Source organism: Ursus maritimus, unplaced genomic scaffold (assembly GCF_017311325.1).
Source record: "Ursus maritimus isolate PB19 unplaced genomic scaffold, ASM1731132v1 scaffold_32, whole genome shotgun sequence".
Taxonomy (NCBI): domain Eukaryota; kingdom Metazoa; phylum Chordata; class Mammalia; order Carnivora; family Ursidae; genus Ursus; species Ursus maritimus.
This window is the reverse complement of record NW_024425786.1, coordinates 7,668-32,395: the sequence shown is the minus strand read 5'-3', so window position 1 is coordinate 32,395 and position 24,728 is coordinate 7,668.

Below are 24,728 nucleotides of genomic sequence, written 5' to 3'. Positions count from 1 at the left end.
TGTCCAGGCATTTTCAGACCCTTGCCCATTATCAGTTCGGATGTTTGTTTCCTTATTGTTCAGTTCTGATAGTTTTTTGTATATTTTGAATACAGATCTTTTACCAGATATATGTTTTGCAAATATTTCCTCCCAGTTTGTGGCTTGTCTTTTAGTTTCTGAGCAAGGTCTTTCACAGAGCAGAAGTTCTAATTTTAGGAAGTTCATGTTATCAGTTTTTTTCTTTTGTGGATTGGCGTTTGGTGTTGTGTTAAAACTCATCACCACACCCAAGGTCATGTAGATTTTCTTTTGTTTTCTTTCTGATATTTTGATAGTTTCACATTTTAAATTTATCTACAATTTTGAATGAATTTTGGTGTAAGTTGTAAAGCTTGTGCCTGCATTTCACTTAATTCCGTAGGGTTTCTAATTAATTGTTTATATTTCTGGAGAAGTCAGGGGATAATTGGACTCCATTTCAGTTTGAATTTTCAAAATGTAGTGGATTCAGCTGGACCCCAGAACGGACAGGTGCCTCCACTGAACTGAGCGCACCGGCCCTGCACCACCCCCACCGCCCGCAGGGGGCGCCCGAGTCCCGTTCCGCGACTCCCGCCGGGCATGCGCTTTCCGGTGCGCCGGCAGGTGTTCCAAGTCCTCAACCCTCTGTGCTGACGCCCAGGCTTCGGGAGGACGTGGGGCCTCATCCACGGTCAGGAGCCCGGCCTCTTCAGGACCTGCTGTGGAGACTTCGGGAGGACGTGGGGCCGCGTCCACGCGGACAGGACCTGCAGTGGAGGACGCTCCGCTGGGCTGGTCCGCGGGGCCGTGTTTTCGCGACCACGGACCCGGTTCCGGGGGCTCCGCAGGCAGTCTGCAGTCAGGGAACCTCCGACCGCCCACCTGGTGCTCGTGCTCCCCCGGCCTCGGCCCCGCAGGGTCCTCCCCGCGTCCACACGCGGTCCGGGCCGTCGGTTCGGGTCAGAGGGTGCTGTAAAACAGGTCTGAAATAGTATTTAAAAACACTCAGCTCAGCCTCTTCTACAAAGTGAGCCAATGCTTATAAACATGGCTAAATATTCCCTTACCTACAATTACTTCCCAGCCATCGTAGTGTTTATATGGTATGACTGTGACTCACATTAGTCAACATTTGCAGAAAAAGAACTTAGTGCATCCAGGGGGCACTTCATGTTGAAAGAGAATAGTTTGTGACAATGAGCTACTGTGTTTTATTCTGCAGTCAAGGGAATGGTGCCAGACATCTCTAAAAGGTGTCTAGAAGTTCTAAAATTGATTTTGAATGATCTGTGTGCTTCCAAGATTTGGGCAGGAGAAGGGGAGGAGTCAAGAGACCGTGAACACTTCTGTTACCTGTGTTGACCATGGAGCAGGTAACCTTCTGTGAAGCATCATTTTGATTTCTTGGTACTCTTCTTGAGTGCTTTGTCTCAAATTCCACCATTTAGTAGTAATTATAATGATAAAAGTAATTTTCATCTTATATCATCTGTGGGCCCTGATCCTAGGCTCCCAGGGGAAGTTATCCTTTAACATTTTACCCAGCTCAAAATGACTGGGCAAAACTATCAAAGCATGGGCCCTATGCTTGTGGCCATGGTCTCAGGGTCGTGAGATGTGCCCCAAGGAGCCCTTCCAGAACCCCGCCTCCCACCCAGAAGCGCACCCCTACCACCGGACCCCCCCGGTGCACAGAGCTCACTCACCAACCGGGACCTCCAGCGGGGCAACTCTCTCTCTCTCTCATGTGCCCAACACATGTTGGACATCTGCTTCAAGAAGAAAAAAATAACCAAAAATGCCAACATAAAGATAAGAAAAATAAAGATCTCTTTGGCTCCCATAAGATTAAGTCATACTGACATGCACATTCTGAAAGCACAAGAAAAGTCTGTCACTCTGGAATCTTCTTCCTCATCGTGGTGTGTAACTGTATGTAACACAAAACAGAAAAAATATATAACCCTGTCCCAAATGTTCCTTCCCGGAGCACTCCCTTCTTTGTGAAGATTGTGTCTCCCAGGCAGCTTTTCCTGACTTGGGTTTGAATAAGGTCTCTTTCCTTTCTCTCAAAATGTTTTTAAAAGTTCATTCACGCAGTGTCGACAATAACAGTGTTTTCTATTTAAGTGAGAAATAAATGTTCCTGATTCACAACTCCAGCAGCACAGAAGGGTGGCGTTCTCCATCCTGGGCGCTTCCCTGCAGAACCAAGCATGTGTATATAGATTCCAGCACAAATGGGCGCTCATCCTAGAAGGGTGCGTTGAAGGTCTGAGAAGCACTGTTCGCACCATGGGTGAGACCAGAAAGTGAAACTCTTCCCAATTAGAGCATTACTTTTTTGGGTCTTAAGGATTGCCTTAAATCCGTGAAACCACTGCATTTCCTAAATCCCAATCCTTGGAAGGTCTGAGAGCAGCTGACCTTGCCTGTAATCAGGCACACCCAGCAGGAGGGCTGGTGCAGAAAGGAAGGGGCAGGGCTCTGAGGGTGGTCTGTACGAGGATCCTGGTGGAGTTATCCAGGTGATGATGGTATTGAGATGGCCAGCAAAATTGAAATTGGGCATGCCGGGTAACAACGCAAATCGAAGTACCGCGCGTGTAACCGTCCATGTGGCCTTTTCATTAATCACTATGCGCTCTTTTTGTCGGCGCCTTGAAGCCGCGCGATTGCGAGGCCTGAGGCCGTGATGCCGGTGGTTCATGAGGTCGGTTGGTAGTGAGCTCTACTATTGCACCGGAGGATGAGGTCGATGGTAGGGTGCCCAGTGGAGCGGAGATCTAGCATTCAGAAAGGACTCATCGTGGGGACTCAGGTGAAGAGTTTGCTTTTTCCTGTAAAGTCTCTTCTGCCAGATGTCTGTCCAGCTGGCCCTATTCCCCCATACCGTGAACTCAGGCGCCCACTCCTGAGCTTTTGTGGGATGGGTTGCGAATTTCAGGGTTTCCAGTGTTCCCCAGAAGAGTGTGAAGGTAAGGACCACATACAGTCCCCATCTTCAATGGGGTGTCCCGATTCCCTGACACAGTGCAGGTGATGGGCCTTGAGCAGTACCCCGAGTTCAGCTTGGGGTGTTGCCTGTTCCCCAGGCATACGTGTGGTGGTCAACAAGCCTCAGAGCTGTCTAACTTCAGCATTATGCCCCATGTGCCCCCAGGTTAGTGATAATTGGCTGGTAGAATTCATGCTGGAAAATCCTCAGGTGGGGGCCTGGAGGCGGGCATAACCAGACCCCACTCTAGTTGCATTTGGAACAGGCGAATTGAGGGTTTCTTTGAAAGAGTAATTACACTTTCCAGAAAGGAAAGGTCATTGGTCTATTTAGAATGAAGATAATTACGGCTAAACAACAGTCACGTGTTGCCCCTTCACCCAGAAACCGAAGCAGGTGTGCAGGCATTAGGTCGGAGGGGGTGCCTTCTTCTCCCAGCTGATAGCACTTCTCTGCTCTGGCTCAGGAGACCCGAGGACCGGAGGTTTTGAACTTCAGCATCTGAGTCAGTGAGGCAGCTTGTCACAGGACGCCAGCGTTCAGAGAAAGCAGCAGTACATTTGACTTGATGTCGCTATCCCGTGTGAGAACTGGAGGGAAAACCTCTCACATTATCCCAAAATCTCCTGGGCTTTTCTCTAGTTGAGCCACAAAGTAAAACTTCAGTAGCTACATCAGCATTCTGGATTTGGTGCAAGAGTTACTTAGTTTCCCTTGTAGAACTTTGCAGGGGATCTGGTATCTGTCCATTTGTGCTTACGAATGTATTTTGAACATCTGTTTCCTGGGAACCCTCACTTTTTATTAGAAAGGGAAGGTGAGATTCACTCTGTGTTTGTAATGTCTAATTTGTTCCTTCATCTAACAGTGTTATTCAATTGGGCCTAGGATATGCATGAATGGCCCAGCATCTAGAGTTAGAGTGGCTTTTTGTCATCAGATACAGACTTGGATGATGTCATTTTGTCGAGAAGGTGATGTTTCATCATTGGTTAGTCTTTTCATCGAGAAGAGTTACAATTAGGGTTGAGGAAAATTCAAAGAAATTATTCAAAGCAGCCTTTTACTGTTTAAAAGTTGGAGCTTGACTTTCTAGTTTTACTAAATATATGTCTCCAGACCATTTTTGAGGAGCCGTATTTTCTCTGTAGTTTCTTTGAGTTTGGGTGGAGTCAGAAGGAGAGTCTGGGAGTGTTTAGATAGAGGCATGCTGGTGGTTTCAAGGGCTTGGTGTCAGGAGCCTTGGGGTGAATTCTGCGACTGCTTGCCTGACCCTGGGTGTATCTCACGAGTTTGTGTTTTATCTTATAAGAAATTTACTGGCAGATAATGTTCTGCCCAAAGGGGAACCCTCATCTTGTTGGTGGGAATGCAAACTGGTACAGCCACTCCAAAAAAACAGTGTGGAAATTTCCTCAAAAAGTTAAAAATTGAACAACCATATGATCCAGCAATTGCTCTCTAGGTATTTACCCAAAGGATACAAAAATGCAGATTCAAAGGGGTACATGCACTGTGATGTTTATAACTTGTGATGTCCACAGTAGCAAGCCTTGGAGAGAATCCCAAAGTCCATGCACTGATGAATGGATAAAGCAGATGGCGGGATACATATATATAATGGAAATATGACCCAGCTTCAGAAGAATGAAATCTTACCATTTGCAAGGATGTGGATGGATCTAAAGGTATATTAAGCTAAGCAACATCAGTGAGGAAAGACAAATATCCTATGATCTCACTCTTGTGGAATTTCAGAGAAAAGAAAACAGATAAACAGAGTTGAGGGGGTGATGAAGAGAGGCAAACAAGGAAATAGACTCAACCTTGGAAAACAAACTGAGGTTGCTGCAGGGCAGGGCATGGGGGGGAAAAGAGTTAAATGGGTGCAGGAGGTATTAAGGAGGGCACTTGCTTGATGACCACCGGGTATTGTATGCAGATGAGGAATCACGAAATGCTACACCTGAAGGGAATATTACATGGCATGTGAACTAACTGGAATTTAAGTAGAAGATGAAAAGAAAAAGGCAGTGTTCTGCTTCATGAAGAGTGAGGTAAAAATGTAGTGATTTGGGCTGTACTATTCTATAGATGATAGTTGTAAAACACCCTGTTGTAGGACCTCCGCTGGTTCTTATCGCAGAAGGAGTCTTCGGAAAGCTGCAATGAAAGATCCAGATCTCAGAGCACATTCATGTTCCACTGATATGTACCAGTTTGCACAGGTAGGAAGGAAGGTGCAGAGAAATGCAACAGAAGGGGAAAGTAGGTGTGAACCTTTCATTAGTTAGCGTTATAGCTTTCTCATGAAAGCCTTGAGCCAGTGTGATTTTGGAAGAAGGGGGGGAATGCTGGAGCTTTGCAGCAGACAGGGGAGTTCCAGGTCTGGATAAAGCTAACAGGGGTCCCGGAGGAGAGCTGAGTGCATTCTGCAGCACGGTGTGGGCAGGGCGGGCTCCAGGGGTGGCTGTGAGTCTCCTGTGTGACCGTTGTGACAGGTGAGGGCTGCGAGCAGGTTCCTGGCTGAGGACAAGTGAGGCACAGGTGGAGAACTGGCTGAGCCCCTTCTTCTGGGCCACCAGCCTCACCCAACACACACAGCCTCATCGTCTGTCCCTGTCACTCCAGTTCAGACTGTCAGAGTCGCCAGGCCGAGATGTTTGGTGGTGCTTCTTTCCTTGCATGCGTGTGAAGTTTCAAACCTGAGGTGATGGACATGGTGGGTCCTCAGAACATCTGTTACTCTTTTATTTCCTGCTCTACTTTTGATCAGTGAAGTGAATAGGACCTGCTAGTGGAAGGAGCTATCTGTGCGTTTTTATTTCCAGGTTTAATTAAACAATGGGAAAACAGTCTTCTGAAATATTAAAGGAATCCTTTGTGGGTGTTCATGTTTTTCTCTTCTGGGAGCCACATTCCGATATGAGAAATTATTTGTTAAAGTAAAACAGCCTCAGAGCTGTCACAGGGTTTGGTGGCCTTTGTAAGAGGGAGAAAGGGAGAAGGAGTGTGGGTTCTTTAGGAGCTTGGGAGTGCCACATTGTTCTCCAAAATCGAGCTTTCTGTTAGCTTTCCCGGGGGGCGGGGTGCTGCTTACCTGGAGGCCCCATCCTGGGGCTCTGGAAAGCTTGACCTGGTGAGTCACTTGAGACTTGAGCTGGGGAGTGATGAAGAAACAGAATGAATACTTTGGACTTTGCCTCCTTTGGACTCAGACAACTCCATGTAGCAAAGAACTCTTCACCCATGAGGCGTGTCGGGATCCCTGAGGGTGTGGGGTTTACTTCATGGGCTGAGATTGTGTCTTCATCCTTATCTGGACCAAGAGCCATGTTGTCTGGCTATGGAAATCCAGACTCCCTTAGGTGACCATGTCATTATTATTGTTGTTCTTTTAAGAAAGCAATATAGACGCATTGACTTTGACATGCACACAGCAAAGAAAGGAAAAACCCAAGGTCAAATATATAGTGATGATTGAACTTAGGGGTATCTCATTAGTGTGTGGGTCTTGTAGGGCTCTTGCCCGAATGAGAAAGACCAAGGAATTCGATGTGGATACAAGGGTGTGCTGTGCACAGGGAGTGTTTTATTCCGTCCAGTTGACTTCTCTCTCTGAAGAGGCTTGGACTGGTGTCTGGAGCTGGGTTTCTGATTGGAAGGACTGGGGGGCCAGTGAATCGAAGAGCAGTGTTCATGCCGACGTGGTGCTCAGTGCCCAGTGGCCCGGAGTTGGATGCTTGGACTCGGAAGCGTTGGTGTTCAGGGAGGATGTTGTCCGAGGTTGCAGCACATCGAGTCACTTGGCTGGTCTGCCTAATTGGGCCAGTTTCTGCCTTTCTAAGGGCAGCTTGAAAGTGGCTTGCAACCCTAGGGCATTTGCGGAGTGGTCTGCATGGGACCCCTGTGTGGACCAGTGTAGACCGCGACCAAGGAAATTCCAGAGCTAATGAGCACTTTTCTGAGGCTGGAGATTGCTTCCTGAGAAGGATTGAGCTGGAGTGCAAAGAAGTCTCTGGGTCTTAGGACTCACTGAGCCGGGTGCAAGCCTGGCAGGAGTGATCGGATCAGATAGCTGGGAGGTTGTGACATCATGGTCTTGGACCAAGTGTCGCTCTTGATGGGCAGGCCAGGTTGCTGGGGATCGGGACTGGGGTCTCTTCCCACACCCCTGCCGGCAGCACTCAGGCTGCATATGTGATAAGACAGTTGGTTCAGTTGGTTCTCAAGCCCTCGGCTCAGCAGGGTGGTCAGTGGGGAAGCAGCCCCCAGGCAGCATTATGGATTCTTGCCCAGCGTTAACGCCCGTTTCCTCGGAGGACACACAGCTGAGTTCAGCCAGCAGAAGCACTTCCTCGAAACCCACCCTGAGAAATCCTCTCTCCCGTTGCTGTGCTGTGTGGAAGATGTCAAGTGTTCCTTTGGATCTGAAATCTCCGCTCCTGCTGTTTAGGTTCTGAGGCCACACAGGACACCAGTCTCCGTGAAGGTCCAGTTCCGCATGGGGCCAACATGCGGGACTGAGGCTGAGCTGGGCGGCCTGCTGACGCTGCTGCAGGCTCCTTCCTGACCACCTGTTTGTGAGGACGTCACAGGGAAAGAGGGACAGGAGCACCGCTCTGCCTGAGCACAGGAGGATTCTGGTTACCAATCCCAGGTGGTTGGTGCAGGGAGAATGTCTGTTTCCCAGGACCTTGGCCAGAGGGAGATTTGGACCTTGGGATGTGTGTCTGCTCTCCCGGCTTTCTCAGATGAGCACCTCAGGCCGGGGAGAGGAAGCATGTGTGCTCACACCTGTCATCGAGGAAGGTGTCTGGTTTTTCAGGTTTCGGTGTGCAGGTGGATTCCTCGTATGGCTCCCTTTCATGATGGTGTTCAGGGTGCAGTAGGTGGACCCCGTGTCCCAGGCATCCTGATATGCAGAAACCTGGGACACCTTTTCCTGGGGATTTGGAGCCACGACACTGAGGGGAGTCGGTGGTTAAGTGAACAGTTTTTGCCTCGGTTTCTTGCGCGGAGGTAATGGACTGGAGACATTTGATGAAGTGCTATGGAAATATAAAACAGGAGACAGAACAAAGGGGAGGTGGGGGTGGTGTTTGCTATTCACATAAGGCCCAGGTGGGACTTCACTAAGAAGGTGTTACCTGAGTCAAGATATAAAGAAGGTGAAAATGATATCACATCCCAAAGGCATTTTTAAATAATTTTTATTATGTTAGTCCACTGTACAGTACATCCTTATTTTTAATGTAGTGTTCCACTTGATTATTATTTGCGTATAACACCCAGTGCTCCATGAAAAACCTGCCCTCCATGTACCATCACCAGCCCAAGCCCAAATCCCCACCCCCCCTCCCCCTGAGGCCCTCATTTTGTTTCCCAGAGTACATAGTCTCTGGTGGTTTATTCTCCCTCTTCTGTTTACCTCCCTTCATTCTTCCCTTCCTTCTCCTACCGATCTTCTTATTTCTTATGTTTCATAAATAAGGTGAAACCATATGATAATTATATTCTCTGTGACCTATTTCACTTTGCATGAAGCTCTTAGCCAGTCCCGTCCATGTTTACTTGCCAAATGTTGGGTAATCGTTCTCTCTGATGGCTGAGTAATATTCTATTGTGTATATGGACCACATCTTCTTAATCCATTTGTCTGTTGAAGGGCATCTCGGCTCCTTCCACAATTTAGCTATTGTGGACAATGCTGCTAGGAACAGTGGGGTGCCTATGACCCTTCTCTTCACTACGTCTGTATCTTTGGGGTAAATACCCAGTAGTGCAATGGCTGGATCATAGGGTAGCTCAATTTTTAACTTTTTAAGGGACCTCCACACTGTTTTCAAAGTGGCTGGCGCCAACTTGCATTCCCACCAACAATGGAAGAGGGTTCCCCTTTCTCCACATCCTCTCCAACATTTGTCATTTCTTGTTTGTCCATTTTTGCCATTCTAACTGGCGTAAGATGATATCTCAATGTGGTTTAATTTTGATTTTTTCCTTGTTGGCTGATGATTTTGAAGACAGTTTTCATGTGTCTGTTAGCCATTTGTATGTCTTCATTTGGAAAAGGATTTCTGTTCATATCTTCTGCCCATTTTTTTTGATTTGATTATTTGTTTCTCACATATTGAGTTTGAAGTTCTTTGTAGATCTTGGATAACAATTCTTTTATCTGTAGTATTAATTTGCAAAATATCTTCTCCCCATTCCGTGGAGGCTGCCTCTTGATTTTTGTGTTTCCTTGGCTGTGCAGAAGCTTTTTATCAACGGAAGTCCCACGAGTTCATTTTTTTCTTTTGTTTCTCTTGCCTTTGGAGATGTGTCATGAAGAAAGTTGCTGTGGCTGATGTCGAGGTTGCAGCCTATGTTCTCCTCTAGAATTTTGATGGATTCTGTCTCACATTGAGGTCTTGCATCCATGTGGAGTTTATCTTTGTGTATGGTGTGAGAGAAGTGGTCAAGATTTCATTCTTTTGCATGTAGCTGTCCAATTTTCCCAGCACCATTTATTGAAAGACTGTCTTTTTCCACCTGGATGTTTTCCTGCTTGTCAAAGATTAGTTGCCCAAAGAGCTCGAGGGTCCATTTCTGGGATTCTCTATTCTGTTCCGCATGGCTATGTGTCTTTTTGTGTGCCAGTACCATGCTGTCTTTGTGATCACAGCTTTGTAGTACAGCTGAAATCGGCATTGTGATGCCCCCCAGTTTGTTTTTCCTTTTCAAACAGTTCCTTGGCGATTTGGGGGGCCTTTTCTGGTTCCACACAAATTTAAGGACTATTGTTAGTTCTTGAAAAAAATGTCGCGAGCCATTATTTGATGTGGATGCATTGAAAGTGGAGTGCTTCTGGGTAGCAGGACATTTTAACTATGTTAATTCTTCATGATCCATTGAGCATGGAACTTTTTTCCATCTTTTTTTGTGTCTTTCTCAATGTCTTTCAAAGAGTGATCTTAGTTTCTAGAATATAGATCCTTTACTCTCTGGTTAAGTTAATTCAGGTAGATTATGTGAGATTTTTGGTGCTATTGTAAATGGGATGGATTCCCTAATTTCTCTTTCTTCAGTTCATTGTTCGTGCATAGAAATGCAACTGATTTCTGAGCATTGATTTTGTATCCGCCACATTACTGAATTGCTCTATAACTTCTAATAGTTTTGGGGTGGATTCTTTTGGGTTTTCCATATAGAGTATCATGTCATCTGACGAAAGACAGTGTGACTTCTTCTTTGCCGATTTGGATACCTTTTATCCTTTTGTTGTCTGATTGCTGTTGCAAGGACTTTAGTACTATGTTGAATAATGAGTCGAGATGGGTATCCTTTGTCCGTGTTCTAGTCTTAAGGGAAAGGCTTCCAGCTTTCCCATTGAGAATGATATTGCGTAGGCTTTCATAATATGGTTTTTAGAGATTGAGGAATGTGCCCTCAATCCCTACACCTCTGAAGGGTTTAATCAGGAAAGGATGCTGATTTTTGTCAAATGCTTTTCTGCATCAATTGAGGAGGATCCTATGGTTCTTGACTCTTCTTGTCTCATATGATCCTAGATGTCACGACTGCATTATGCACTTTGTGATATCTGATCGATTTGTTATGTTGAACCATGCTTGCATCCCAGGGATGAATCCCACTTGGTCATGATGGATAATCCCTTTAATGTATTTGGATCTATTAGCTAAGATCTTGCTGAGAATTTTAGGCATCCTATATTCATCAGGGATATCGTCTGTAATTCTCCTTTTTACATCAAGAGCATTCTAAACAGAAGGGAAAGCATGTGCAAAGGCCACTGGGGCAGAGCATAGCAGGACGTCCAGGAGCAGCAAGAAGGCCCTGTGGCTACAGGAGACAGCTTAGGACATGACCTCAGGGAGGTGACGAGAGGTGACAGAAAGCCATTGCAGGGCTGTGACCCCACGGGACCCTGTTTCACCAGGCCATCCTGGCTTCAGTGTTGAAACAGATGACAGAGGGTTGAGGATGGGCAAAGGAAGGTAATGATGCCTTTTCTAGGAACTCAGCTCAAGAGATGGCTTCAGTGTCGACCAGACAGGTGGCCTTGGAAGGAGTGGTTAGTCCCATTCTGGGTAGTGCGAAAGATGGAGTCTCACAGGTTTGCCGATGGCTTAGATATTGGGAATGGGAGAAAGGAGGAACTGGGGGTAACTCCCAGCTGTTGTGGGTTGTCCTGAGCTGAGGGAAGGAGGAGTTTCTGGGGTAGGAGGTAGTCCGTGTTCCGCATGCTGAGGAAGGTGCCTTTCCCAGTGGATCTGCGGAGTTTGTGTCTGGGAGAACTTTCACATCTCCTCCCTCAGCAACGTTCAAATACAAGTATCCCCCACTTTTTAAATGTTCACAGTAAGACACTTGGCTTTCTTGAAGATCTACGTTATTACCCGGCTTCAGTAAAGAAAGAGACCTGAAGAGAGATTTCCCTCTTATGAAAAGTCAAACAGTGAGCATTGTGTTCAGCATCTGTTTTGTGGGAACCACTACAGGCGGCGTGCACCCAACCAGCTCCTTCGCTGGGAACCGCTCCTGTGTCCAGCCACCAGCACTTTGAATTGTGTCTGTGAGCCTCTGCTGTGCTTTATCTCCATTTATGCTGGGCATCCGTTAGGAAGTTGTGTCCTGAGGCCTAAGAAAAGCCAAAGAGAAGGAATTTTGGAGTCTGAGCTGCTTCTAATTTTTCGTATAAATTAATGGTAATTCCTTCTTTACACCATTTCTGCTGTGGAAGGTTTCCTAGGAACACTGTACTTTCAAAGAGCAGGGAAACCTATACCCCATCCTGCGGGGTTAGTTTTAGTCTCCCTGCTGGACAGAACATTCCATGACTGTTGGATTTTATCACTCAAACATTGCGCCTTTGACCACCTTCAACCGTTTCTACCACCCCATCCCTGAACCTGGCAACCACCCATTTGTTCTCAGTATCTATGCGTTCAGTATTTGTTTATTCACGTGGAATGTACATGAGAGCATCTGGTATTTGTCTTTCTGTGTCTGAGTTACTTGGCATAAGGCTCCCAAAGTCTCTGTTTCTATGTCTGGTTATTGTGAATAATGCTGCAGTGACGTGGGAGTGCATCTGTCTTTTTGAGGCAGTGTTTTGTATTCTCTAAATACTCAGTAGAGCCATTACTGGGTCAATGGTAGTTGTATTTATTTTTTTCAGGAACCTCCATACCGTTTGTCACAGTGGGTGCACCCATTTCCATTCCCACCACAGTGCACAGGGTCCTGTCTCTGCACACCCTTGACCACACCGGGTGTCTGTCTCTGGGACGATTGCCGTTGCAACAGTTGTGAGGTGATGGCTGATTATGGTTTTTGACTTATGTCTCCCTGCGATGATTAGTGATGTGAACAACTTTTTCTGTCTGTTGGCACCTGTGTCCATCTTTGAAAGTATCTATTCACATATTCTCCCCATTTTTTTATACAGTTTTTTTGTTTTGATTTGATGAGTGTGTCATTTTGGATATTAGCCTCTTCTCACACATATGATTCGCAGATATTTTTTTCTTATTGGCTCAGTGGCCTTCTAAGTTTTTGCTGGTTTCTTTTGCCGTGTGGAAGATTTCAGTTTGATGTTGTTCCACTTGTTTATTTTTGCTTTTGTTGCCTTTGCATTTGGTGTCCGATCTAAAGACTCTTTGCCCAAACCAACGTCGAGAAACAGTACCTGTGTCTTCTTGGAGGTTTATGGATTCAGGTCTTATGTTCAAATCATTCATCCATTAAAAATTTTGTGTGCAGTGTAAGAAACTGACCCAGTTCCATTCTTCTGCATTTAGTGCCCAGTTTTCCTGTTACTGCTCACCGAAGAGACAGTCCTTTCCCCATGGCATATCTTCTGCTGCTGTGTCATAAGTTAGGACCATCTATGTGTGGGTAGTTTCTGAGCTTTCTGTTCTGTTCCACTGACCTGGTGTCTGTGTTTATGCCAGTACCATCCTGTTTTGATGACAACAGCTTTGTAATCTAGCTTGAAATCCAGGAGTGTGTTGACTGCAGCTTTCTTTCTCCAGGTTGCTTTGGGTATTTGGGGTCTTTTGTGATTCCATATGAGTTTTAGGACTGTCTTCTATTTCCTTGAATAATGCCACTGGAATTCAGATAGGGATTTCATCACATCTGTCGATTGCTTTGGGTACGACGGACATGTTCACATAATTAACTCTTCCAGTTAATAAGCACAGCATATGCTTCCATTTGTTTGTGTCACCTTCTAAATCTTTGACCCATACAGTCTGCCCCCCCCCGACACACATGTTTTTCCTTTCTTTTCTGCCATATGTTGAGTGTACCATGTCTTTCTCATTCTTGGTTACTTTTATTCCTCGATTTTTTTTGATACAATTATAAATGGAATTGCTTTTTTAATTTCTCTTTGCGAAAGTGTGTCATCAATATATAGAAATGCAAGAAGTTGGGTCATCTGGGTGGCTCCATCAGTGAAGCATCTGCCTTCAGCTCAGGTCATGATCCCAGAGTCCTGGGATCGAGCCCCGTGTTGGGCTTCCTGCTCAGCAAGGGTCTGCTTCTCCCTCTGTCTGACACTCCCCCTGCTCGTGCTTTTTCTCTCCCTGTCAAATACATAAATAAAATCTGAAAAAAAATAAATGCAACAGGTCTCTGTATATTGACTTTATATCCTGCAGCTTTACTGAATTTAACAGTTTTTTGTGGAATCTTTAGGGATTTCATGTCATTTGTAAATAGTGACAGTTTTCCTGTATGGATTTCATATCTTCCTCTTTTTTTAAAATTATGTTTGTCACCATACAGTACTTCATTAGTTTTCGGTGTAGTGTTCCATGCTTCATTGTTTGCATATAACACTAGTGCTCATTATGACACGTGCCCTCCTTAATACCCATCACCAGGATAACCCATCCCCTTACCCCCCCTTCTTCAACCTTCAGTTTGTTTCCTGGCATCCATAGTCTCTCATGGTTCATCTCCCCATCTCACTCCCCCCCCCTTCACTTTTCCCTTCTTTCTCCTAATGTCCTCCATGCTATTCCTTCCATTCCACATAGGAGTGAAACCATATGATAATTGTCTTTCTCTGCTTGACTTAATTTCACTTAGCATAATCCCCTCCTGGTCCATCCATGTTGGTGCAAATGGTGGGTATTCATCCTTTCTGATGGCTGAGTGATATTCCATTGTATAGATGAACCACATCTTCTTTGTCCATTCATCTGCTGAAGGGCATCTTGGCTCCTTTCAGAGTTTGGCTATTGTGGACATTGCTGCTGTGAACATTGGGATACAGGTGCCCCTTCTTTTCACTACTCTGTGTCTATGGGGTAAATACCCAGTAGTGCAATTGTTGGTCGTAGGGTAGCTCTGTGTTTAACGTCTTGAGGAACCTCCATACTGTTTTCAAAAGTGGCTGTACCAACTTGCATTCTCACCAATAGTGTAAAAGGGTTCCCCTTTCTCCATATCCTCTCCAACAATTTTTATTTCCTGCCTTGTTCATTTTAACCATTCTAACTGGTGTAAGGTGGTATCTCATTGTAATTTTGATTTGTATTTCCCTGATGGCAAGTGATGTGGAGCATTTTTTCATGAGAAGTATCTCTCTGTGTCTTCTGTCCATTTCTTGGGTGTCGAGTTTGAGAAGTTCTGTATAGATCTTGGATACCAGCCCTTTATCTGTAATATCATTTGCCAATATCTTCTGCGATTCTGTAGGTTGCCTTTTAGTTTTGTTGATTGTTTGCTTTGCTGTTGAGAAGATTTTAATCTTGATGAAGTCCCCATAGTTCACTTTGCTTTTATTTCCTTTGCCTTTAGAGATGTGTCTTGCAAGAATTTGTTGTGTCCAAGGTCGAAGAGTTTGCTGCTTGTGTTCTTTTCATTTTTATGTGAGACAGGAATCCATTATCTTTCTTTCCTGATTGTATTTGAGTCCTCTGTCTTTCTTGGTGAGTCTAGCTAAGTTTGTCAGTTTTGTTTATCTTTCCAAAAAAGGCAGCTCTTATTTTCATTGATTTTTTTGTCTTTTTAGTCTCCAATGGATTTATTTATGCATTCCTTTTTGTTTTTTCCTTATTTCTACTAATTTGGGGCTTTGCTTGCTGTTTTTTTCTACTTCTTTACTACATAAGATCAGGTTGTTTATTGCAGAGCATTCTTATGGATTGACGAAGACCTGAATTTCTATGAACGTCCCCCTTAGAGCTACTTTTGCTGCATCTCATAAGTTTTTGTGTCAAGGTACTTCTAAAATTTCTTTTGATTTCTTCTTTGACTGTTGGTTGTTCAGTAGCGTGTTGTTAAATGTCCACATATTTTTTAAAGATTTTTTTATTTATGTATTTGACAGAGAGTGAGACAGCGAGAGGGAAGGCATGAGCAGGGGGTGTGGAGAGGGAAGCGGGCTTCCCGCTGAGCAAGGAGCCTGATGCCGGCTAGATCCCAGGATCCTGGAATCACAACCTGAGCTGAAGGCAGATCCTTAACGACTGAGCCACCCAGGCTCCCCAATCTCCACCTATTTTTGACTGTCCCTTTTTTTTCTTGAGACTGATTTCTAGTTTCATATCCTTGTGGTTGGCCATGATTTGAACCAGAAGGTGAAGGAAGCATTCAGATTAAAGGGTTGTTTCCTGGAGGGTTTTCTGAGGGCAGACCATGAGTTCCATGGGGACAGAGGAAGGTTTTGTGAGATGGGGGTGGAGTTAACCCTTGTTAGAATTACTGACTACTACCATGCAGACTGTTTTACCATTCACACCGTAGTCCTGATGGACTTTACTTCTTAGAAATATTTTCTAGCGAGTGTAGGCAGAGCCTTCTCAAAAGAAAGGTGCCATGTGGGTTCATGGCATGATCCCAGGTCAGCAACCAGGATGTATGGTATTGTGGGGGATCAGAACCAGGCTTTCTGTGGGAAGTGACAGAAATAGGGCATGGTGTGCTTCATGACCTTAGGTGAGGTCCTGAGTGACCCACTGGGTGTTGGGTTCTGTGGATCTGTCTCATCAGGTGCTGTGGAATTCAGCGACACCCTCCTGTCTGTGGAGTTGTGTGGAGACAGGTAGACATCAGTGTCTGGCCAGGCACGAGGGTCGCACTGGACCACCACCGAGAGGCAGCTGCGGGCAGCACTGCTTGGTTTCGAAACTGACCAGGGTCTGTGACCATGATTCCTAGCAGCTGCAAGGGAGAGGTGAGCCGGGGTGGTGCACTTCCTAGGTCTGTGGTCAGGACTAGTCTGGAGCCCACTGAAGTCAGCCACACCTGGCACAGAAGGCACCCAGTCAGTGTAGCTGTGGGCACTGCTCCCATGGCACTTTCGGCCGGCTCCATGCTGCCACCTCCTGCTTTTCATCATCATCTTCAAGGTCATGTGCCTCTGCTCTTGCCCCATGGCCTCCGGGGTATTGCCCATCCTCCATCTGGCCCTCATCCCTGGTGTCCTGTGCAGTCTGATGCCAGGGTAGCCTTCTCGAGACCCACCTCTGGCCCTGTCAGTCCCCTGAAGGAACACTTCCATGGATCCCCCATGAGGTGAGGACGATGCCCTGCCCTGGAAGGGGGCTGCAGGTCCCCAATCAGGAGAGCCACGTCTTCCTTTTCAGCATGGCCTGCCCTCCCCTCAGTCTTCCTCAGGGAAGCTCTCCCCACTTCCTGAGATGACAGCTCTGAACTTAAAAATGAATGTTATTTAAATATCTCTATGCCTTAGTTCATCCATGGCATGTCTTTCAAACCCGTTAGTAAGTTTTTTAGCAGTTCTGAAGGGCTGTCTGCTCAAGGAGGGGATGATCTGGGTGGGGCAGCTTTCCCTCTCATCTCCCTCAGCATGTCTCTGAGCCCTGGAGCCAGCTGTCCCACTGAGGATTGAGGGACCTGAGCCAGTCAACCCTGAGCATAGGCTGTGTCAGCTGTGTAGACTGATGTGTGCCAGAGCGGTGGGCAGCTGGAATGGGCCAGGGGCAGGCAGTGTCTCCTTCTCATTCCTTCCCTCCCTCCCTCACTTCCTCCCTCCCTCCCAGAGGTAGCTCAGAGCAGCCTCCAAGCCCTGCATCTCCAGATCCCTTGACCTGTGCCTCCTGTGTTCACCTGGTGACCTTGGAGTTTCACATGGATTCTTCCTCCTGTACCCTCTCCCGTAGCAGTTCCTGGATCAGGGGAGGGGTCGTACACTTGTCTGTTATTGGTCTTCTTCCTGTCCCATCCAAGCCCACCCACCTTTGCATCTTCTGTGTATGTGCTTGGAATCAAGACCATCCACAGGGAACCTATTAGCCAAATGGATCCAGGTAATGACCATTGAAGTAGAGATCCAGGATCCATAATAAACCTGCTCTGAAACCTGTCCCACAGTCTGTGACTATCTCACACTAAAACAGAAACAATAATAGCTTCCTGGACTGTGAAGTGGCATGTGTCTCTACTTCCAATGTTGAATGCATAGGTGCTGAGCCTGGACAGAAAAGGACCATGGCTCCCGTGGGCTGGGATCCACAGGTAGAGTGTAAGAACTCAGTGAAATCTGAATTCGAGGCATAGAGTGAATAATTATTGTAGAGTGAATCCTCCCAAGTAGGGCTTATGCACATTGCACAGGAAAAGCTTTTTCAAAGAGGTTCCTGAAAGAAAAATTTTTTAAAAAAATTTATTTAAATTCTAGTAGAGCTAACATACAGTGTTACATTCGTTTCAGGTGTCCAATAGAGTGATTCAGTAATTCTATATATTACTCAGTGGTCATCAAGAAAAGTGTCCTCTTAATCCGCTTCATCTATTTCACTCATCCCTCTATCCACCTCAGCACGAGAATCAGCACGAGGAAGAGGCCCTGGATGGCTAATTGGTCTGCTTGTTTTTTCCTTATTTTAGGGTCTATTTAGGGTCTATTTTGTTAATGTGCATTTTTATTAGGAAATCACCCATTTCCTCTAGGTTTTCAGTCTGATGTAAGAGGTTTCTCTTATTTAACCTTTAAATTTGTCATAAATTGTCACAATTAATGAACAAATGTTGATACGTTATTATTTACTGAAGTCCATACTTATCCAGGTTCCCTCTGTTCTACCTTTTCTGGTTCCAGGATCCCGTGAGGGCACCCCGTGACATGTGGTCATCATGTCTCTTTAGGCTCTGCTTGGCTGTGACTTGTCTTGTTTTGATGACCTGGATGGTGTTGAGAAGGACAGGTCAGGCATTTTGTACATAGACCTGTACATAGACGGGATTTACTTGTTTTTCTCATGGTTAGACGGGGGCTGTGGTTTTCAGGGAAGCGGATCACAGAGGTAAAGTGCTCTGTCATCACTGTACAGCAAGGAACACTTGTCACTGTCTGTGTTAACCTTGGTCACCTGAGGCTGTGTTGGTCGGGCTTCCCCACCATGAAGTTACTTTCCCAGGTGCCTATGGTGTGTCCTCGTGAGTAGGAAGACACTGTGCGGAGCCCACACACTTTAGGAGAGGGGAGTCAGCTGCACCTCCTTGATGGGTAGCTGAGGGTCTGTCTATATTTATTATTTGGAATTCTGTTAGAAGAGGTCTATTCAACCCCAATTGTAAAAACCTGTGTAATCTGTTAATAAAAAATACAACTGAGCAATTTAAAAGATCACATTGCCTTACTGAACAATTCATGAATTGGGCAGCATCCCATCTAGCAAATAGAAAGGACCTCCTTTGAGCTGCACGGAAGGAAAGGCTTTTAAAAGCAGACAGGGAATTGAAAAAAGGAAATCGTTAGCAAACAATGCATTGTTTAAGGCAGGGTTGCCCTCCTAAGGGGAACAGAAGGGGCCATTCAGTACATATTCCAGGTTGACTGGTTAAAGTTTACTTGGAGGTGGGGGTGTGTGAAACTGCAGTTGGGTTAGGTGGTAAGACCTCGTTTGCTGACTGGGTCTCTTAATGTAAGTGGACTCCATTTGGGGCCTGTGGTTTCTTTTTAACAAATCATTTATTTTTTACCAGTGTTTTCCATTGTCTCCTGTTTTCTGTGGACATCATTCCATCTTTGTGGGGTTTTCTCTGGTACTTCTTTACTTTCTGATACTTCAAGATTATCCTGGCTCCTATATTTACAGTCTCAGTCCTATTATTAGCAATATATTAAAAGAGTTCTGCCTCCTTTTATTAGAGAAAGTCTTACCTGTGGGAACTGAATGTGCTCAGCGGACAATGGAAGGCAATTATGCATGTGTTCCAACCAATGTAAACACACCTAATTAAAGATGTCCATGTGGTACTGTCTGTATCCATATTGAGCCGAAGATGAGTTCATGCTGATGTCTCCAACCTGGTTGTATTGTGATATTCTTCCTTGGCTGATCTGTAACTTTCTACTCCAACAGTGACAAACTGGCTCTCACCACCTGCCATGTATTTAATTCACTGCCCCATTCCAGATTACAGATGGGGAGTTTTCAGATCTGTTAGCTACCACCCTGATGGGAAAGAACTTTTTCCTTTAGTCTACAGATTCCACTTGTTTCCAAAGTTTACTTAGGTCAGCATCTTCTGCCATACAACCTGCAGTGGGTGTTTTTTCATACATTTCCAGTACAGTTAGATTCTTTGTCATTTTCTGTATCCCACTGAAGGGGCAGAAGAAATTTTGCTCATTTCAAGGTTCTTTCAGTTGGATTGGGAATTATACATTGACATGAAACAGATTAACAGGAGGGAAAAACCCACAAAGTTTAATCATGTACACATGATTAAATGACCAAGGCAGGCAGGTTTTATACTTTGTGGACAAAGAGAAAATAAATCTGTGAGAAATTCACAGAAGAAGGAAAACAACCTTGGGAGCTTCAATTAGTAAGGAATTCTAAACAGAATTCAGGCTGGGGTAGTAAGTTAGTCAAAAGTAACAAGGGTTGTTTATGCAGCCTTCTGGGCTCTAAATTTCCCATCTCTGGTGATTAGGAAGTCTTTTCACCTCCTGGTACAGGGAGATCTTCATGTGCAGATAGATTTCCTGCTTCGGGGGACAGAGGAGGGTTTGAGCATCCCTCTTACATAGGCTGTCTCTTAAGTAACTTTATTTAAAATATCATATGTCAAAGTGGCAGATTTGGTGCTTGGCCTCTACACCACCCTGGACACTCCACATCCTAAGTAACTTTATTTCAGAGCTTTATGATTTACTCTTGGGGATGTAAACATGTTTGTTTGTGTTTTTAAAGATTTTTATTTTAAGTAATCTCCACACCCAAATGGGGCTCGAACTCACAACCCGAGATCAATAGTTGCATGCTCCACCGACTGCGCCAGCCAGGTGCCCCAAAATGTTTGGGTTTTGACAAATGAATAATGGCAGGTATAAATCATTAAAATATGATGGAATTCACCCCTTGATCATTTTATCACCTCTAGTTTTGCCTTTTCCAGAATCTTCTACAAAAGGGGTCACTCAGTGTGTAACTTTTTCAGACTGGATTCTTTGACTTAGAGAAATACATGTAAAGTTCATCCATGTCATTGTGTGGGGGTGATGGTTCATTTCTTTTTATTGCTGAATAGATTAACAGGAGAAAAACAAGTCAAAGTTTAATATCATTCAAATGTCCTGTATTCATGGAGATACCCAGGAAAGCGAGGTAACCCCTTGAAGTGACCCAGCCCTCACTCTAAATGCCATCTTCAACTAAAGACCAAAAGATTTTAGGTGGTGGGAAGGCCAGTTAAGGGATGTTATCAGGTGAGCACAGTAAGTGAGGGAATGGTTGTTACACAGATTTAAGTCTGTGCTTTTTCTTTCAGTAAGAGTTTCTTGAGATTTAGTCATTCTGTTCCTGATACAGAGGGTGACAGGCCTACCAATGGAGCTTTCCTTTATCAGCTACTTTCACTCACCAAACAGCAACTTTACCCAGTTGTCAGAGATTCTCCCATGTCTGCTGTTTCTTAAAATTAATCCACCCAAATAACCCTTGTGCCAAAGAGGCACATTTTGCCTGGCATATTCTGCTTCCTTCACACGGATGCACTCAGTTTGCTTATGGATTCATTACCGGAAGGACATCCTGGCTTCGTTAAGTTTGTAACCACCATGAATAGAGCTGCTGTGCATAACTGCATGTTTTTGTTTGGAAATAGCTTTTCAAAGCAGTGGTCTAAATACCAGAAGTACAATTGTTGGACCAACTGTGGAGACTTATTTAGGTTTGGAGAAAATGGCCAAACTGTCTTCTGAAGGGACAGTTGCTGCCATTCCTCACCTTCCAGCAGGTGGTATTCTTGTTTCTGGAGTTCAGCATTTGGAATAGGTGTGCAGTGCTGTCTCACTGTCGTTTACACTTTTTCTTTCCTAATGATGACGTCGAGCATATTTTTGTATGCTTATTCTGTGTCTGCATATCTTCTTTGTCCAGGCATTTTCAGACCCTTACCCATTATCAGTTCGGATGTTTGTTTCCTTATTGTTCAGTTCTGATAGTTTTTTGTATATTTTGAATACAGATCTTTTACCAGATATATGTTTTGCAAATATTTCCTCCCAGTTTGTGGCTTGTCTTTTAGTTTCTGAGCAAGGTCTTTCACAGAGCAGAAGTTCTAATTTCAGGAAGCTCATGTTATCAGTTTTTCTCTTTTGTGGATTGGCGTGTTAAAACTCATCACCAAACCCAAGGTCATGTAGATATTCTTTTATGTTTTCTTTTTGACAGTTTTACATTTTAAATTTATCTACAATGTTGAATGAATTTTGGTGTAAGTTGTAAAGCTTGTGCCTGCATTTCACTTAATTCCGTATGGTTTCTAATTAATTGTATCTATTTCTGGAGATGTCGGGGGTAATTGGACTCCATTTCAGTTTGAATTTTCAAAATGTAATGGATTCAGCTGGACCCCAGAACGGACAGGTGCCTCTACTGAACTGAGCGCACCGCCCCTGCACCGCCCCCACCGCCCGCAGGGGGCGCCCGAGTCCCGCTCCGCGACTCCCGCGGGCATGCGCTTTCCGGGAGCTGAGGGGCGTTCCAAGTCCTCAGGACCCTCTGTGCTGACGCCCCCCCTGCCGGGAGGACGTGGGGCCTCATCCACGGTCAGGAGCCCGGCCTCCTCAGGACCTGCTGTGGAGGACATGGGGCCGCGTCCACGCGGACAGGACCCAGTGGAGGACGTGTTTCCGCGTCCACACCGACAGGACCCGCAGTGGAGGACGTGGGTGCGCGTCCACACCCACAGAACCCGGGTCTCCTCAGCATCCGCCTCGGGAGGAGAAGGTGAGGAGAAGCCTCCTGAGCGGGGACTGCGGAGGGCTCCGTGTTCACAGGATCCCGCGGAGGAAGGGCGCGCTGTGTAGACGGTGGGGTTTCCGTGGTTTGTGTGCGTGCCGTGGGTCCCTGGCGGGGCTGGGCGGCTGTGGGGTCTCCCTCTCTGGGCCGGATCCGCTGGGCTGGTCCGCGGGTCCGTGTTTCGCGCACACGGATCCGGTTCGGGGGCTCCGCAGGCAGTCTGCAGTCAGGGAGCCTCGGCCGCCCACCGCTCCTGCTCCCCGGCCTGGCCCCGCAGGTCCTCCCGCGTCCACACCGGTCCGGGCTGTCGGTTCGGTGTCTGGAGGTTCGGTGGCGGCGGCGCTCTGCAGACAGCGGCTGTGGGGAGAGCAGGTGTTCTCACGGCGTCGGTTCTTCCCGAGCGCGGAAGTGTCTTCGTCTCCGTGCCGCCCTCGGCGTCTGTCGTGGTGTCTCGAGATTGTCCGTCTGTCGTCTGTCTCACGGGTGTCCGTCTGTCGTGGTGTCTCCGGGTGTCCGTCTGTCGCCGGTGTCTCGGGTGTCGGGGGGACAGGGCTGCTTCTCCCTGCGTCTGTCGTCGGTGTCTCACGGGTGTCCGTCTGTCGTCGGTGTCTCACGGGTGTCCGTCTGTCATCGGTGTCTCACGGTGTCCGAGGAAGGGCTGACTCGCTCCCTCGGCGTCTGTCGTCGGTTCCCAGGGTGTCGAGGACAGGGCTGCCGTCTCCCTCGGCGTCTGTCGTCGGTGTCTCAGGGTGTCCGGAGGCAGGGCTGTCCGTCTCCTGCGCCTGTCTTGGGTGTCTCCCGGGTGTCCAGGACAGGGCTGTCCGTCTCCCTCGCGTCTGTCGTCGGTGTCTCACGGTGTCCGTCTGTCAGTCGGTGTCTCCCGGTGTCCGGAGAGGGAGCTGCCGTCTCCCTCACGTCTGTCGTCGGTGTCTCGGTGTCGAGGACAGGGCTGACACGTCTCCCTCGGCGTCTGTTTCGTGCTCGGTGTCCGGTGGGGCTGTCCGTCTCCCTCGGCGTCTGTCGTGGGTGTCTCCACGGGTGTCAGGAGAGGGCTGTCCGTCTCCCTCGCGTCTGTCGTCGGTGTCTCACGGTGTCGAGGACAGGGCTGACCGTCTCCCATCGTCGTCGTGTCTCACGGGTGTCCGAGACAGGGCTGTCGTCTCCTCGCTCTGTGCGGTGTCTCACGGGTGTCCGAGGACAGGGCTGACCGTCTCCCTCGACGTCTGTCGTCGGTGTCTCACGGGTGTCCGAGGACAGCGCTGACCGTCTCCCTCGACGTCTGTTGTTGGTGTCTCATGGGTGTCGGAGAGCGGGGTTGTCCATCTCACTCGACGTCTGTCGTTGGTGTCTAACGGGTGTCCGAGGACAGGGCTGTCCGAGAGCAGGGCTGTTCCCTGTTCAGTACTTCATGGAGGAGGAGGAGGAAGTTGGGTGGGTTGTTCTGGAGAAAAGCGAGGTTCGGGGTGATGGAGGTTCTCACCCACTGTGCTGCAGGCGTGGTGACTTCTTGGAGGAGGTAAAACCCGCGTCTTCCCCTTTGGGGCCTGTGACTCATGAGTCTCTGCTGTGGAGCTTCAATGTGGGGTCTGTAATTGACAGTTGTTCGTGTAATTGACACTGAGCGGTTGGCTCCCCCGCCCAGCGACCCTTCTGGCGACCCTAGTCCACTTGACTGAGCCTTCCCTTCACGCATTTTCACAGTTCTAACCAGTTTTTGGTGGAGCGTTGTGGAAAATTCGAATTCCAGATCCCGCTGCTTCTCTTGCACCCGAGACACAGGGGCCCCCGATGTCATCCTCCCATGAGTCTCTTGCTAACCTGTGGCTTCCTACACTGGTGAGTGGCCTCTCCGCAGTGGGCGAACCGGGTCTGGGAGGACTTGGCCTCCATCAGGAAGCTTGATGTGGGCTCTGCTCCTGTGACCTGGTGCTGACCTGGTTGTTTGTAAGAGTACTTGACTCTGCGGTGATTTCAAGGTGCAGTGAACCTGTCACAGCAGCACAAATACGCTTTATCTCCACACTCGGACTCCCCAGCTGTCGTTTCTTTACCACATTTGCCACTTCACACGGGATACTTCAGTGCGTTTTACCCCGAACAGGGACACCATCCTGCGGAACCACCACATAGCCCTGAACGAGGAAATCATCGCAGTTTCCCTATTATAATCCAGACCACAGGTCCACTTGAACTGTTGCCACCTGCCCTGCTGTCTGAAATGTCCTGCTCCATTCGGATCCAGTTTTCTTCTTCTGCAACTGCTCCCGAGACTTTCCTGTATTTGCACAACCCTGATGGATTTAGGAGCACAGATGGCTCCAATCTGGGTGGCCTGTCTGGATGGCTTATGTCGCTTGGGCTGTTTTCAGTGTCCATCCACGTGGTGACATGCATCAGTCCTTCATTTTTTCACTGTGACTAAACATAGTAACATTTACCACTTAAAACTTTTCAGGTTCACAGTTGTCTGGCCTTAGCTGAGT